Source organism: Lagopus leucura, unplaced genomic scaffold (genome assembly GCF_019238085.1).
Source record: "Lagopus leucura isolate 7727_CA_CO unplaced genomic scaffold, USGS_WTPT01 Super-Scaffold_100002, whole genome shotgun sequence".
In the NCBI taxonomy this organism is placed as follows: Eukaryota; Metazoa; Chordata; class Aves; order Galliformes; family Phasianidae; genus Lagopus; species Lagopus leucura.
In genome coordinates this window covers 35,137,719-35,150,855 of record NW_024962263.1, presented here as the reverse complement: position 1 = coordinate 35,150,855, position 13,137 = coordinate 35,137,719, and the positions used below count along the sequence as shown (strand labels likewise).

Sequence of the window (13,137 nt, the reverse complement as noted above, 5' to 3'; positions counted from 1 at the left end):
ATTTAGTTTTCCTTTAATTAGTAGGTGCTCCGCACTTATTGCTGCTTTTACAATACTAACGGCTCCCTCTTCAGGCTATACTTGATACTGTCCTGGGTACTACATTTAAGTACAGATGTTACTTGAGATGCAGATCTTCAGAAATTTCTAGAAATATAAAAGAAACGTGTGAAATGCAGAGAAACTAAACCTGGAGGACATAAAAACGTTGCTTTGTTGTTTTTCCATTCTTAAAAAATCAGGAACAATTATACTGTTATCAGTTAAACTGTTCTTAATTAGACAATTTTTAAATCACCAGTGACTTCCTACAGTCTCTCTGTAGGCTTCAGAGTCTACAAAAGTGCTTAAATGTTGTTGTAAAGGTACATATACATCTATATCCTAATATATCTGTACCAAACTCAGGGAGTTTTCCTCTCTTTAGATTCGTTATTAGATAAAGGATAATTAAAATATGCACTACAACCCTTAGGTACTGGACAAAAAAAAAAAAAAAATCCTTCTCTCACCAGTGTTCTGCGTTACACTTAATCTAATGAAACTCAACAGACTTTCACATTCATTTCATTTGGCTGGGGTGACAATGTGATTACACAGATAGTTTTCCCAGAGTAAGGCTTACCCCCTGTACTCCAGGTGTGCTGATCCACATTTGGTGAAATCACAGTCAAAACTTCACTGCATAAAATCTGTGGTAGCGGGAGATTGTGTTTGCATTCTTTCCTTTTGAGGGTCATGAAGATGCTCAGAGGGCTTGAGCATCTCTTCTATGAAGAGAAGCTAAAGGAGCTGGTCCTGTTTGGCTTAGAGAAGTGAAGGCTCTGGGGAGACCTCATTATAGCCTTCTAATACTTAAAAGGAATTTGTAAACAGGAGAAAGACTGTCTTTTTACACAGTCTCATAGTGATAAGACAAGGGGGAACAATTTTAAACTAAGGGGAGAATTAGGTAAGATGTTAAGCAGAAATTCTTTCCTCAGAGGGCAGTAAGGCACCGGCACAGCTTCCCAGAGAAGTGTGGTGCCCCATCCCTGGATGTGCTCAAGGCCAGGTTGGATGGAGCAGATGGGGATGGGGCTGGGTGGGCTGCGAAGGCTCTTCCAATGCAAGCCAGGCTATGATTCTGCAATTGCCATCGTTTCAGCCCTCAGGCTGTAGAGACTGCCTGTCCTTAAACCATTCATGGCCCTTACAACATACCACAGAGCCAGCATCTCTGAGTTGTATGGGAAATAAATTAGCCAATGGCATGTTGGCTAAATGAAACAAAGTTATTATGCCTAATTAGGAAGCCTGGCAATGTTTTTTTGTAGAGGGCATGAAATAGGCAAAACTCCAAACATAGGTAAGTCTCCTCTCTTCTACTGCTACCACCCACTGGCTTTCAAGAATGCTAAATGACGTTTAACTTAAATAGGATTTACTAAAAAAAGGCTGTGTAATCAGAATGTAAGTGGCAGACCTTTATTTTAAAAACCTTAAGCAGCTGGGAAAGAGCAACTGTTTTCTACCACAGATGATCCAAGTGACACAACACCTCCACGGTCAAGGCAGGCTGAGAGCTGGGGCTGTTCAGCCTGGAGAAGGTTCTGGGTCAGTATCTACAGGGGGCTATATGAAGGGGACAGATTCCTCAGCAGGACCTGCGGTGACAGGAGAATCGGTTTCAAACTGAACAAGGGGAGATTTATGTTGGACATAAGGAGAAAGTTTTTTTTTTTTTTTTTTTTTTTTTTTTTTTTTTTTTTTTTTTAAGGTAAGAGTGATAAGGCACTGGCATAGGTCGCCTAGAGAGGTGGTGGATGCCCCACACCTGGAGATACTCAAGGTCAGGCTGGACGGTGTGGTGAGCAACCTGATGCAGCCGTAGGTGCTCCCGTTCGCTGCAGGAGAATTGGACAAAATGACCTTCAAAGATCCCTTTCAACTCAAATTTTATGGTTCTGCGATGTCTGGCTCTTTAGGTTATGCCGCTTTCCTTTCGGTGTTTAACTAACCACCTGGCTTTAAAAGGGGAAGAATTACTAAGTGTTTGAGTGATTTCTTCACCAGACAACAAAACGTGGACGTGCTCCACAAACCGCTCCCCGCGGCTCAGCAGAACCCGGCGCCAACACCCCGCGGAGCGTAACACGGCGGGGCCGCCCCTACGCGCGGCCGTTGCTCGCACCCCCTCGCGCCCTCACCGCCACGCGACAGCCCTCGCGCCGGCCGCGCCTCAAGCTCCCGCCCCGGTGCCGAGTCACGTGAGCGGGGCTTCGCCCGCCCCCCTACCCTTGCGTCGTGACGTAACGCGGCGAATCTACGGCGCGCCACTTGTGACCAAGATCACCACAAGCGGAGGCGGACGGCTCCCCCCGTGCGGTAAGCTCGGCCGGCTGGCACGCGGCTGTTTCGCCTCCCCGTTCGGAGGCCCGGGGCGGGCGGCCACCTCGGACTCTCGCGGGCGCTGCCCGTAGGGGTATCGGGCCGCGGTTGGCCTGCGGCCTGCTCGCCGTCTTCCCTCGGGCTTTTTGGGCCTCTGTGCTACCGTCGTTTTTTTTGCTCTTGGTGGGCGGACGGCCAGCAGCGTTCGGCGGAGCCAATCCGCTCGCGCGTTCGTGCCCCGAAGCGCGCTGAGTGGCCGGGGCGTCGGGGGCGGGACGAACGTCCTGAGCTCCGATTGGCTGCCCGCCGGAGCTGAGCCTCGGCTCTTCCTTTGCGGCGGACCGCGGAGGAGAGGGGAGAGGAGGGCAGCGAAGGGGGAGGGCGGTGGGCTTCTGCCGGCCGTTGGTTCCGCCGTCACGCGGGGACGCTGCCGGCCGATGGGCCGCACGGCGACGGTTGGGCGCCTGCGTGAGCGGCGGCAGGGCGCGGCTGGGCTCGGCTCTGCGCAGGCGCGATGCGGTGGGCTTGGGGCGCCTCCCGCCGCCGGCCCTGGGGAGCCCCGCTCTGTGTGTGCGGGGGGCGATGGCTCGGGGACTTGCGGCTCCCTTCAGAGCGCGCTGAGGCGAGCAGAACTGATGGCAGCGGTTCTTGGTGGGCATGGACCCGCATAGGAAAGTACAACACGCCTCGCTGGTGGTGCTTAGTGCTAGGAAGAGATGTGGGGTGAACCATTCAGATCTTAGAGTGAATTAGTAGTAGGCTGGCACAAGAGGCAGGGCTATAGAGCTCTGTCGCGGAAGCAACTCGGGATGTTCCATGCCTGAGGAGGAAATGGGACCCAAGGGCAGGCTTGCAAAGTTTTACTAACAGTTTTGATGTGACAGTTACATTTTCCATGAGGGATGTGAGAGGGAGAAAGCACTGCTCTTACAATTAGCTGTTGCACTTATATGTTTTGCAACAAAACACTGTGCACATACTGAGTTTTACAGTGACACCAGCCCTGAGCTTGCAGGTCACCTCCCCCTCTCTGTGCGCATAGAAGCTCCAGGTGCAGTCCAGGGCAGCCCTGGGCTGGCTCCAGTCCTCTGCTGTGTCTCTCTAAGACCTTGCCCTGCTCTGAAGCTGAAGTTTTCTCAAAATGGTACTCTAGATGTTCTTTTATGTCACCTGTTGGTTGCTCCCAGGATATCCTGCCAAAGTGCTCGGGTTGGTGTTCACAGCTCCTAAGTGTTGCCTGGCCCAGATTGTCAGAACTTGGTAATGCCAGAATGGTTTAATCTTTAGTCTGTGGCCTTCCCACCAAATGTCAGTACAGCATTAAGCACGTTCATAAAAATTTAAATAAAAAATGCACCTACTTTTCTTGCAAAGTTTTTTGTTTGTTTGTCTTATTGGACTATGCTAAAACAAAAGCTCAAGGAATGTATTAGCATGTATGCATAAAACCAGTAAAGAAGCAAAAAATAGAAAAGTGTCTTGATTTCTAGTTTCTCATATGCAGAACTTCCAAACTTTTACTTTGCAGGCAGAAGTTGTGCCTACCTTGCTGCTTAGGAACTATGAATTCTGGTGATATTGTTTCTGGCCAGTGCTGTTTCTCTATTGCCAGCAAAGGATATATACTTTCTGAACAGATATGGCACATTCTGTGCATTTACTTTAAATATGTCTGGAGGTTTTCCATTCTGTTCAGCAATTTAGCTAGAGAAAGAATACTTTTCACAGTCAGGATTCTGTCATCTGTGGTGTGATGTCCAAACACTGAGATTAATGGCAGCACACATACCTCTGTACCTCTACCTAATCCTATTTGAAGCTGTGTTATGTTACAAAAAGAAATATTGTGGTATGAATGGGTTCTGGCCTTCTGAGAGGAAAAAGCATGGATTCTTGCTGAATTCTAGGACAACTCATATGTAACATCACAAAACTATTCATTATCATTGGATCTGTTGCTTATTTTGGCTTTGGTACTGAAGGAATGAAAGGAGTCAATGAAACAGCACCACCCATTTGAATGACTGAGTGTCAGATCTGAAGAAGGAAGATCTTACTGATGTTGTGCACTTGAATTTTCGAGAAGATTTTGATCTCATTCTTCTAAATGATCATAAGCTGGCTTTCCATGGGATAAAGAATAAAATTGTTTACTGTAAACTGGTTAAAAAGATAGGGAAATGGGTAGTATTATCACTTCTCAGGGGGTAACATTCTGAAGGATACATTTTTATGCAGAGGAAGATTGCACTTTTTAAACATATTTCTGGATTGTTTCCACTTACAGTGCTTTAATTTGTGCCATAGAGATGTCTTGGAGCACATGATATGGTTGTCCTGGTTTCACCAAAGCAGTGTTAATGTCTCACCACTTGTGGTTGCTGCTGAATGGGCAGAGCCGCTCAACAGGGAAGAGTCACTGGCTTTCATAGCAGTGGCTGAGGGGGGTTTTTGGGGGAAGCGGGTGGTGAGGTGGGATGGAGTCAGGAAAGGTGGCCATAATTAGGCCAAGAATCATTCCATACCATGTGACACCACATGTGGGAGGCCATAAAGCTGTGTAGTACTAGCTGGAGGTGTGACTGTGTGTGCTGGGCTTTGGTCAGTAGGGTGGAAACTTGTGTTGCATTGGTGCTGTGCATCAGCCAGCAGGTAATGATTAATTGCATTGGTAGCTATACATTTTGTTATCATTGCATTTTTGTTTCTGTTTTCCTCTTCTGTCTTAGTAAACAGTCTTTATCTTAGCTCACTGTTTTATTTCTAATTCTCTTTCTCTTCCCACTTGGTGAGGTTTAGTGAGCGGCTGTGTGACACTGAGCTGCCTGCTGGGTTACACAAAGGCTTAGGTTGGAAGGGACCTTAAAAATCACCTTGTTCCAACCCCCTGCCATAGGGAAAGTTTGCCAACCACAGATCAGGATTCCCAGGGCACCATCCTACTTGGCCTTGAATATGTCTAGGGATCGGGCAGCCGCAACTTCTCGGTAAGCCTGTGCCAGTGCCTCACTGTCATGTGAGTGAAGAATTTCTTCCAAACATCTAACCTGAATCTCCTCTTTTTTTTAGCTTAGAGCTGTTCCCCTTCTGATTATAAGATCCCATCATGTACTGGAAGGCCATAAAGATGTCTTCCCAGAAACTAGATTGTTCACCTTGTCTTCATAGGAGAGGTGCTCTTGGATTGCTTGCAGCTTGTGATGTTTTCCTAATATCTGCATGGTTGAAATCCCCAGTCAGGGTGAGAGCTTATCTTCTTGTAGAAGAAGCAAGGCCTCATCAACAGGCTACCCTTGTTTGGGTGGACTTTAGTAGACCACTGGATGTCCTTTATTGGTCTGGTCCCTAATTTTAACCCACAAGCTCTCAAACTGATCATGGTTGTAAAAAAAACTGTTTTGAATGAAACCAGACTAGAGGAAGATATCCCAAACTCACAAAAAAGAGCAGCCATCTGTAGCTCTGGAGCACAGTGAAGTCTAATAAGCTTCTTTCCTCAATGCAAAAAATAAAATTATAGTACGCGCTAGCAACTCGTGCTTCTTTATGAAGAAATAACCCTAGGTTCGTTTAGAAACAGTTGTGATATCCTAAAAGAAAAATGCTTGCTTGCAAGACTCAAGTCTGCTTTCCAGTGCTGCTTTAAGAATTACTGATCACTGATTTTTTTTTTTTTTTTTTTTTTTTTTTTTTGTCCTTGTTCTACCACAGGATGACCTTTTCTCTAGGTATTCTGGCTACTACTGAACTGCTGTCTGTAACTTCCTGGGTTATATTTAACTGGGCTGGGAAGTTGCAGATATTCTTGGTTTTTTTCGTCCTTTACAGTAGAAGAGTAAATTTCAATTGCCTCTGCATTTCCTAAGTCTAAAACTCACTTTGCTTGGGTTGGAAAGGACCTCAAAGCCCACCCAGCCCCACCCTGTGCCATGGGCAGGGCTGCCCCCCACCGGCTCAGCTGCCCAGGGTCCCATCCAACCTGGCCTTGAGTGCCTCCAGGGATGGGGCACCACAGCTTCTCCGGGCAGCTGTGCCAGCGTCTCACTGCACTCTCAGTAAAGAATTTCTCCTTTAGTTCTAACTGAAGCATACCCCTCTTAGTTTAAAGCCTCCTTGTTGTATCACTACACTCCAGGACAGAGTCCCTCCCCAGCTGCCCTGCAGGCAACAGAATGCTGCCATGGCTCCCCAGAACCTTCTCTTCTCCAGGCTGAACAGCCCCAGCTCTTTCAGCCTGTCCTCAAAGGAGAAGAGATTTAAGTTGTTAGGGGGGTGTATGGCATTTCTAAGAGGCATTAAGGGGTTATGTGAAGCAGTTTAGGTATACGCTGTTCCAATGTCTAGATCTAGGCATATGCACCTCTATAGATGACTTTTTTGCTACAGACATGCGCACAGATACTTCCCTGTCTGATACTTCTTTGTTTCACTGTAGTTAAAAATAAATTTTTGTGCTGTACTCAGCCCCATTTTTGACATTTCAGAAGTCTGTGTCAAAGTATGGATACAAAGGTATTTAAATGTTAAAATTCATTGCAATTATCCAATCTTATCCATTCTGTGACTGTTTAAACAGTAATACAAAGTTATTGACTTACTTATAAATCACTGTTTTGTGCATTGTTTCTGTTTGGAATCTATACAGTAATGTGTTGTAAAATACATTATTAGGAAACATTTAAGCAAGAATGTTGAAAGCATGGGATCTTCAAAAGAATTCTGATTAAAACAAAGAAACAAACAGTGTGTGTGCCATTTAGATTGCCTTAAAGCTCCAGCACGGCTCTCTATTTTTTGTTACACAAGACAGATTTTTATGTTTGGACTTGCTCTGTAGCCTGCTCATTTCTACCCTGTGTGGGTTAGCGGCTGGTTTATTTGCTTCTGGTAAGTTGTCAGAATGTTTGCTGTAAAGGCATGAGCTAAGCCACCCAGAGCTGGTTTTAAGACACACCTTGGCAGAATGAAGCCTGCTTGCCATCTGGTGAGGGAAGTGCAGAACAAGTTGGCACCTCCTGCTTTTGTGCTTGAAGAAAAGCAGAACAGGGATGACCTTGCTGTGCCAGCTTTCTGCAGAGAGCATCATACTGCTCCAACATGCCGCCTGGCATCTGTTCCCTGTGGGCAGTTTGGGTCTGTGGGCAGTTTGGGTGTTCCTAACAGTCACCACCTTGGCCGTAATGTGTGTGTGCTCCAAGAGTGACACACACTCTGCACGCTCAGAGCTTGCCAGAAGTGTCAGAGTCCACCTGATTGTGCTCTAGGTGTCCCTGGTCATTGCAGAGGAGTTGGATTAGATGACTTCTAAGGGTCCCTTCCAACTTAGACAAATCTATGATTCTTTGAATTACTGCTTGTGTTCCGCAGTTGCACAGCAGAGTTGTGGTGCAGGTGCGTGCTGCGTGGTGTGTGCACTGAGCTCGGAGCTTCTGAGGAGCAGTATTGACTTCCACTTGATGCACAGCAGCGTGCGCATCTTTCTCCTTGAGAAACATGGCATAGAAATGCAACACTCTTGTCTTCTGCAGTTCCTTCGTCTGCTAATGAGAAGAAAGGAATGCCTGTTGCAGGCTTGTCTTCCATTGTGTGTTTAAGTGAGATATAGCATGTGATATTTCAGATGGATTGTTCTTGGGAAAAATATATTCCAAATTCCATACGTACAACAAAGAAAAATAATTGCTTCCTTCTAGTTCCTCACTATGTAACACGCCTTCTACAGGTGAGTCTTGACATTGAATTTGAGACACTGGATGTGCAGGAAGGACAGCAGTGATCCCAGTGTTTTGTTTTGTTAGATTTGTTACATTTGTCTTCAGCTCCAGTTTTCAATACCGATGCAGTAAATGCTGTTCCGGGCAGCTGTTCCTCACATGCTGCCCATGTGAGACAAATGTGGATATATCTTAGTCTCTCAAAGGAAGGGGTTTTCTCACCTTACTTCGTATAAATTGTTAGTAGGATATACATTTCTAAAAAGCCAAAATGGAACAATAAAAATTCTTAAAAGAATCCATGAAGGATTATTTTAATCTGTAAGGGAGGTTCAGGTTGCACATAAGGAGAAATTCCTTCTCATAAAGAGCGGTGAGGCAGCGACGCAGGCTGCCCAGGGAAGTGGAGGAGTCACTGTCCCTGGGGGCATTCAGAACCGTGTGGATGTGGCACTGAGGGACGTGGTCAGTGGGGAAATACTGGTGGAATGCAGAGAGTTGGACTAAAGGATCCTGGAAGTCTTTTCCAACCTTGGTAATTCTGTGATTCTGTAAGCTGCAGCTTGTTTATTTTGGCAGTGGCAGAGTAAAGTGCATTGAATAGTCAGAATTACTAGTTCAGCACATGTATCCTGTACTGGGCACTGCCTGATTGTTGTAAGTCAAAGCTAATTTATTTTTGGACTGGATCCAGTGGTAGCATAATATCTAAGTTCAAAGATACGCTGCATAAAAATGTTTTATGGATGTTTTCATCAAGATCTGCCAACTTATTTTCTATTGTTTGCAGTTCTGTTGGTATAACAATGGAATGATTTGAATTGCATTTGTTTTTTTTTCCTCCCTGTTGTTCAAATTTTCATTTTAAATTATTTACAAGTCTGAGACTTGAAGATGAGAGCCTAATGAATGCTTTTAAAAATAAAACCTTCTTTAAGCATGTTATGCTTCATGTTTTGAATTTATAACACAAGCCTTAATGAATAGTTTCCTAGTTACTCTCATCTTAGAATTTATGAGCTGTCCTATTTACAAGTTTTACCTATACAATGGAAAGATAATTCCTATTTATCTTAAATGAAAAGAACTCTTCTTGTTAACAAGCTTAAACTGCTAATTAGGGGTAATATAGCAATAAATACTGTGTCAAACCTTTTAACAATGAGAAGATGCAGTAGTCAGTATTTGGGCCTTTTCCTGGTGCTTTCTGTATAGGAAAAGAATGTTATGTTTTTTTTGAGATATGATTTACATGTGAGGTTAATAAAAGGTATCTTAGGGAAAGACAGCAGCATATAGGACTTTTCCTGATGGGTAGCAGATTCATTTGTGCCCCACGTTTAGGACAATATGTTGTTGCTCACATACTGCAGTGTTGGTTACTGTTGCAAGGCTTCAGAAGTATGAAAGACACCCGGAGACTTCATGTATGTGTGCGCGTGATGTTCTGTTAGCAGTTAAGCTTTTCTGCTCAAAAATATAGTATGACTAGCAGTAGTTGTTTTGAGTGTACATTAATGTAATTTAATCAGGAAGGAAAGAAAACCTGGGACTAGAATTTTATGTCATTTACTTGAATATAAATCGGAGTATCTCCATTCAGTTTAACAGAATTTTTTCAATTTGCGTCAAAACGATGAAAATCAGGACCTGGCACAAGCTCTCCATCTCACAGTTTGTGTATAGAAAAACAAAGAAATAAAATTGGACTTTTTTGATCCAAGAAACCTCTGAGCTCGGTTTTAGAGCAGAGGTGTTGTAATGCGTTCTTTTGTGCTGGTACTGGGAACTTTGTAGCTATGAGAAAAAGCATCTGTTATTATTGCTTGTGATTAGACTTCCATTCTCAGAGCTACAGATTTGTGAATTTGGCAGCTATTCTAAATCTGGGTAGCTTGAAACCTCTTGAGAAGTATTTTCATGGCATTCTTTGTGTGTGCCTCTGCTGACAGGTGCAGGAGGCCTAATTGATTTGCTTCCTGTTTGATTTTCTTTGTGTCACCCAGAGGAAGTGCAGTAGGGATGGTGAAATGAGGAAGCAAGGAGAGGAAGGGGCTGAAGAGAAAGGGAGGAAAAGGAGTTCGGAGGTTTCCTTTCTGCTGCTCCAGAGCCTGTGTCTGGTAGGACAAAAGGAGCAACTTCTCTTGGAGCCCAGGAGCCCTCGTGGGGCACAAGATTGTTAGGCGTGATAGACAGTTGTTGGGAGAGGAAAAGAAAACACCTCAGAATGCTATTTGGCATCTGTGTTCAGGCTGCCTGGTTTCATTTCCATGTGAAAAACATCCTCAGCTTTGCAGGTGGAGGCTGACTTGAAGGAATACCTACTTTTCTTCCTTGTTATCATCATTATGGTTTTTGGTGTTACTGTTATCAATGCAGTATATTCTGAGGTAGAGCATTGACTAAACTGCATTGACTTTTTTTGGCCAAAGAATATGGCTATGTTTGTATTTTGCATGCTAAGGGTAAATACCTTTCACAAGGGGTATCCTGCTCAGGGCAGATTTCTGAGGAGGAGGAGGAGGAGAAGGCATGTGAGTAGAAGTAATACATTAGGCACTACTACAGAAGAAGAGGTGGGCAAGCATTCAGGCCCTTCTTCTAGTCCGCTACTGATACAAAGATAATTAAAATTGATATCTCTGAAATTTTATATAGATGTTGTACGGAAGTACAGATATGTAGGGAATATGACTATTTACAAGGTCAAGTAGGATTTGTTTGTTGTAAGTACACAGCAGTCTATAGGTTTGTAATGGCAGAGCTTGGGATAGCATCTGATCTAACTGAGAGTGCTAAGAAAACTGCAGTTGATGTCACTGTAGCCATGGTTTCATTAGGATTTTTTTTTTTTAATTAGTTATTTTTCATTGTAAATTATGTTTCAAAACTCAATAGTCTCTGTATTGGAACAGGTGAAATACTTCACATAGATACTTAAATTTTGTTTGAAGAAAACACGTAGGGAGCACAGAAAGAAAAAGTGCTATATTCCCTGAAATAACATTGCAGTAGGAATTTTGCTTGATAAAAGAAGATGTTCAGAGTGCTGGAATTGTCTAAACCATCAGAATTGCCAAGCATAAATAATTACATAATTTCACACTTCCCAGTGAAGTCAGAGACCCTGATTAAGAAGTTGACAGCCTGAGAGAGTCCGCTCTTTGGCAGTGATGTCTGTATTCCTTAAATTTGTAATGACTGAATCCAGGAAAACAGAGTAAGATTTAAAGCATTTGCTTTGAACCTCATTGACAAATGGAGAATATTCTTTTTCATAAGGAAGTTTTCATACTTTAAGTACCTAGATATTTCAGCTTCTCCACTTTCAGCTGGTGTATATTTTGCTGATGCCAGGTCTTCTTGCTACCTTGGTCCTCGCTGTCTTTCAGTATGTTTGATATTCATATTTCCTTTTTATTCCTTCTTTCTCGCTGTGCTTTTTTTCTTCCTTTTCTTAAACAAATAGATGATATGGTAATATGAGCTCTAATAGGAAAAAAGCATTGTTTAACTCAGTTGGGGTACTACTAATCCAGTCACCAAATGTAACCATAACACAGCATGCATTTTAATTATTAAGTATAATGGAAACTTTGCATTTTAAATCTCGAACTATAAGCCACTTTTTTGAAAATGCACACTTCAGCACTATGATTTTAGCTCATAGTCTGTTACAGGGCAGTATTCTTTAATCAGTTATTAGAAGCTGAAGATCAATGGCATTCAGTGCTTGTGGTAATGTTGAGAATACATGCAGGAGTCACTGCAGGTCAGCCTGAAGCTCGACCTTGCTTGTTTTTAATTATTTAGCAGGTTGGCTGACTAAAACAATGCAACAGTGTGTATGGAATGCAGCTATGCCACTAATTCCAAATAAGGAAAATTTAAAGACATTTTCAAGACTAATACTCCCCCAAATTCCAGTACTTTGTAGAGTGTGCTTTAGAATTAAATGACATATTGTTGAGGTTTCTCTTTTATGTAAGTATTTGTTTGAATAGCTCTACAGAGTGCTCCTAATGCACTTTCAGCGTCTTGCTACTAAGAAATGCTGAAGGGTAGAGCAAGTACTTTGTGTTTGCTCATATTTCGTCAATACCTTTTTGAAATGAATACTTATTTCCTATTCATTTGGAGAATAAATATATACAATAAATTCTAACATAAATACCCTTAATGCCTGTGCTTTTTGTTATGAAAAATAATAATACTCTTAGAGGAAATGTGGATTTTTAGTGCATCATCATGGAAACTTACTAATCTGTACATGAGATGTGCACGCTTGGACATAACCTTATCGAGCAGCTCCCTTTGGCTTTGCTAAGTGCCTGCTTCTGGATAGCAGAACGCTTTCATCAGCTGGCATGTCAGGGTGCAGGACCAGGGCTGTCCACATTTGTGAGTGGTAAAGAGCATGCTGGTAGCAGTCAGCGTTAGCTCTTCCTTTTGCCCAGGTTACCTCATACAAGAGCTCTGCTTTCCTGAGTTCAGCACTGTGCTGACCGTCTTTCTCCTCCACCTGAAGAAGCTCTGCCATGTGATATCAGTATTAGATCCTTAACATTCTTACCTTGCAGTTCTTTCTGCTCATGTATAACTTTTGAGCGTATGGCAGAAGAGTGTGGAGATACAACCTTCCTACCACGTTTTTATGTATAAATATTTCAGAAATATCTTCCACTGTCTGCGTGCAGGTAATCTGAAATTAGCAGAGCATCTGCTCTTTCCAAACATTTTTGAAATGTACCAAATCACCCCTACTGTTTTTTCTTAGGAATGTTGTTTCCTTTTGTGTGAAAGAATACTCTGACCCCGTTTTTCTTACGCCGTGAATTCTCGTCTCTTCCTTTGTTCAGATGGACGTGGTTGTAAGATGTAGAAGTTAATCTGGGTCAGTAATTTTTATTTCCAGTCCTCTGGGGAAACAGGTGACACTGGAGGCAGAAGACACCTTCTTGGTGAATGCAAAGAGAGGGAAAGGTCTCTGCTTCTCCTTCATCCTTTACTGACTCTCCTCTTACCTGTGGATAAAGCAGATGTTGTTAAACAT

At 43.3% G+C, this 13,137-nt stretch overlaps 1 protein-coding gene and 1 non-coding gene across 3 annotated transcripts in view; both read left to right on the top strand.

The window, feature by feature from the left end:
- Positions 1-13,137, top strand: part of ZNF407 (zinc finger protein 407) — a 339,779-nt gene that overhangs the window by 2,252 nt on the left and 324,390 nt on the right. The window contains exon 1 of one of the 2 annotated variants that reach the window (XM_042869286.1): positions 2,292-2,367. The exons of the other annotated variant lie outside the window; for it this stretch is intronic. The gene's annotated coding sequence lies outside the window, so the exon portion shown is untranslated. Of the gene's footprint in view, positions 1-2,291; positions 2,368-13,137 lie in introns of those variants that run through there. 2 annotated transcript variants of the gene reach the window in all.
- Positions 564-729, top strand: LOC122179475. The gene has a single exon (XR_006178706.1). It is a non-coding gene; the product is annotated as a U1 spliceosomal RNA (small nuclear RNA).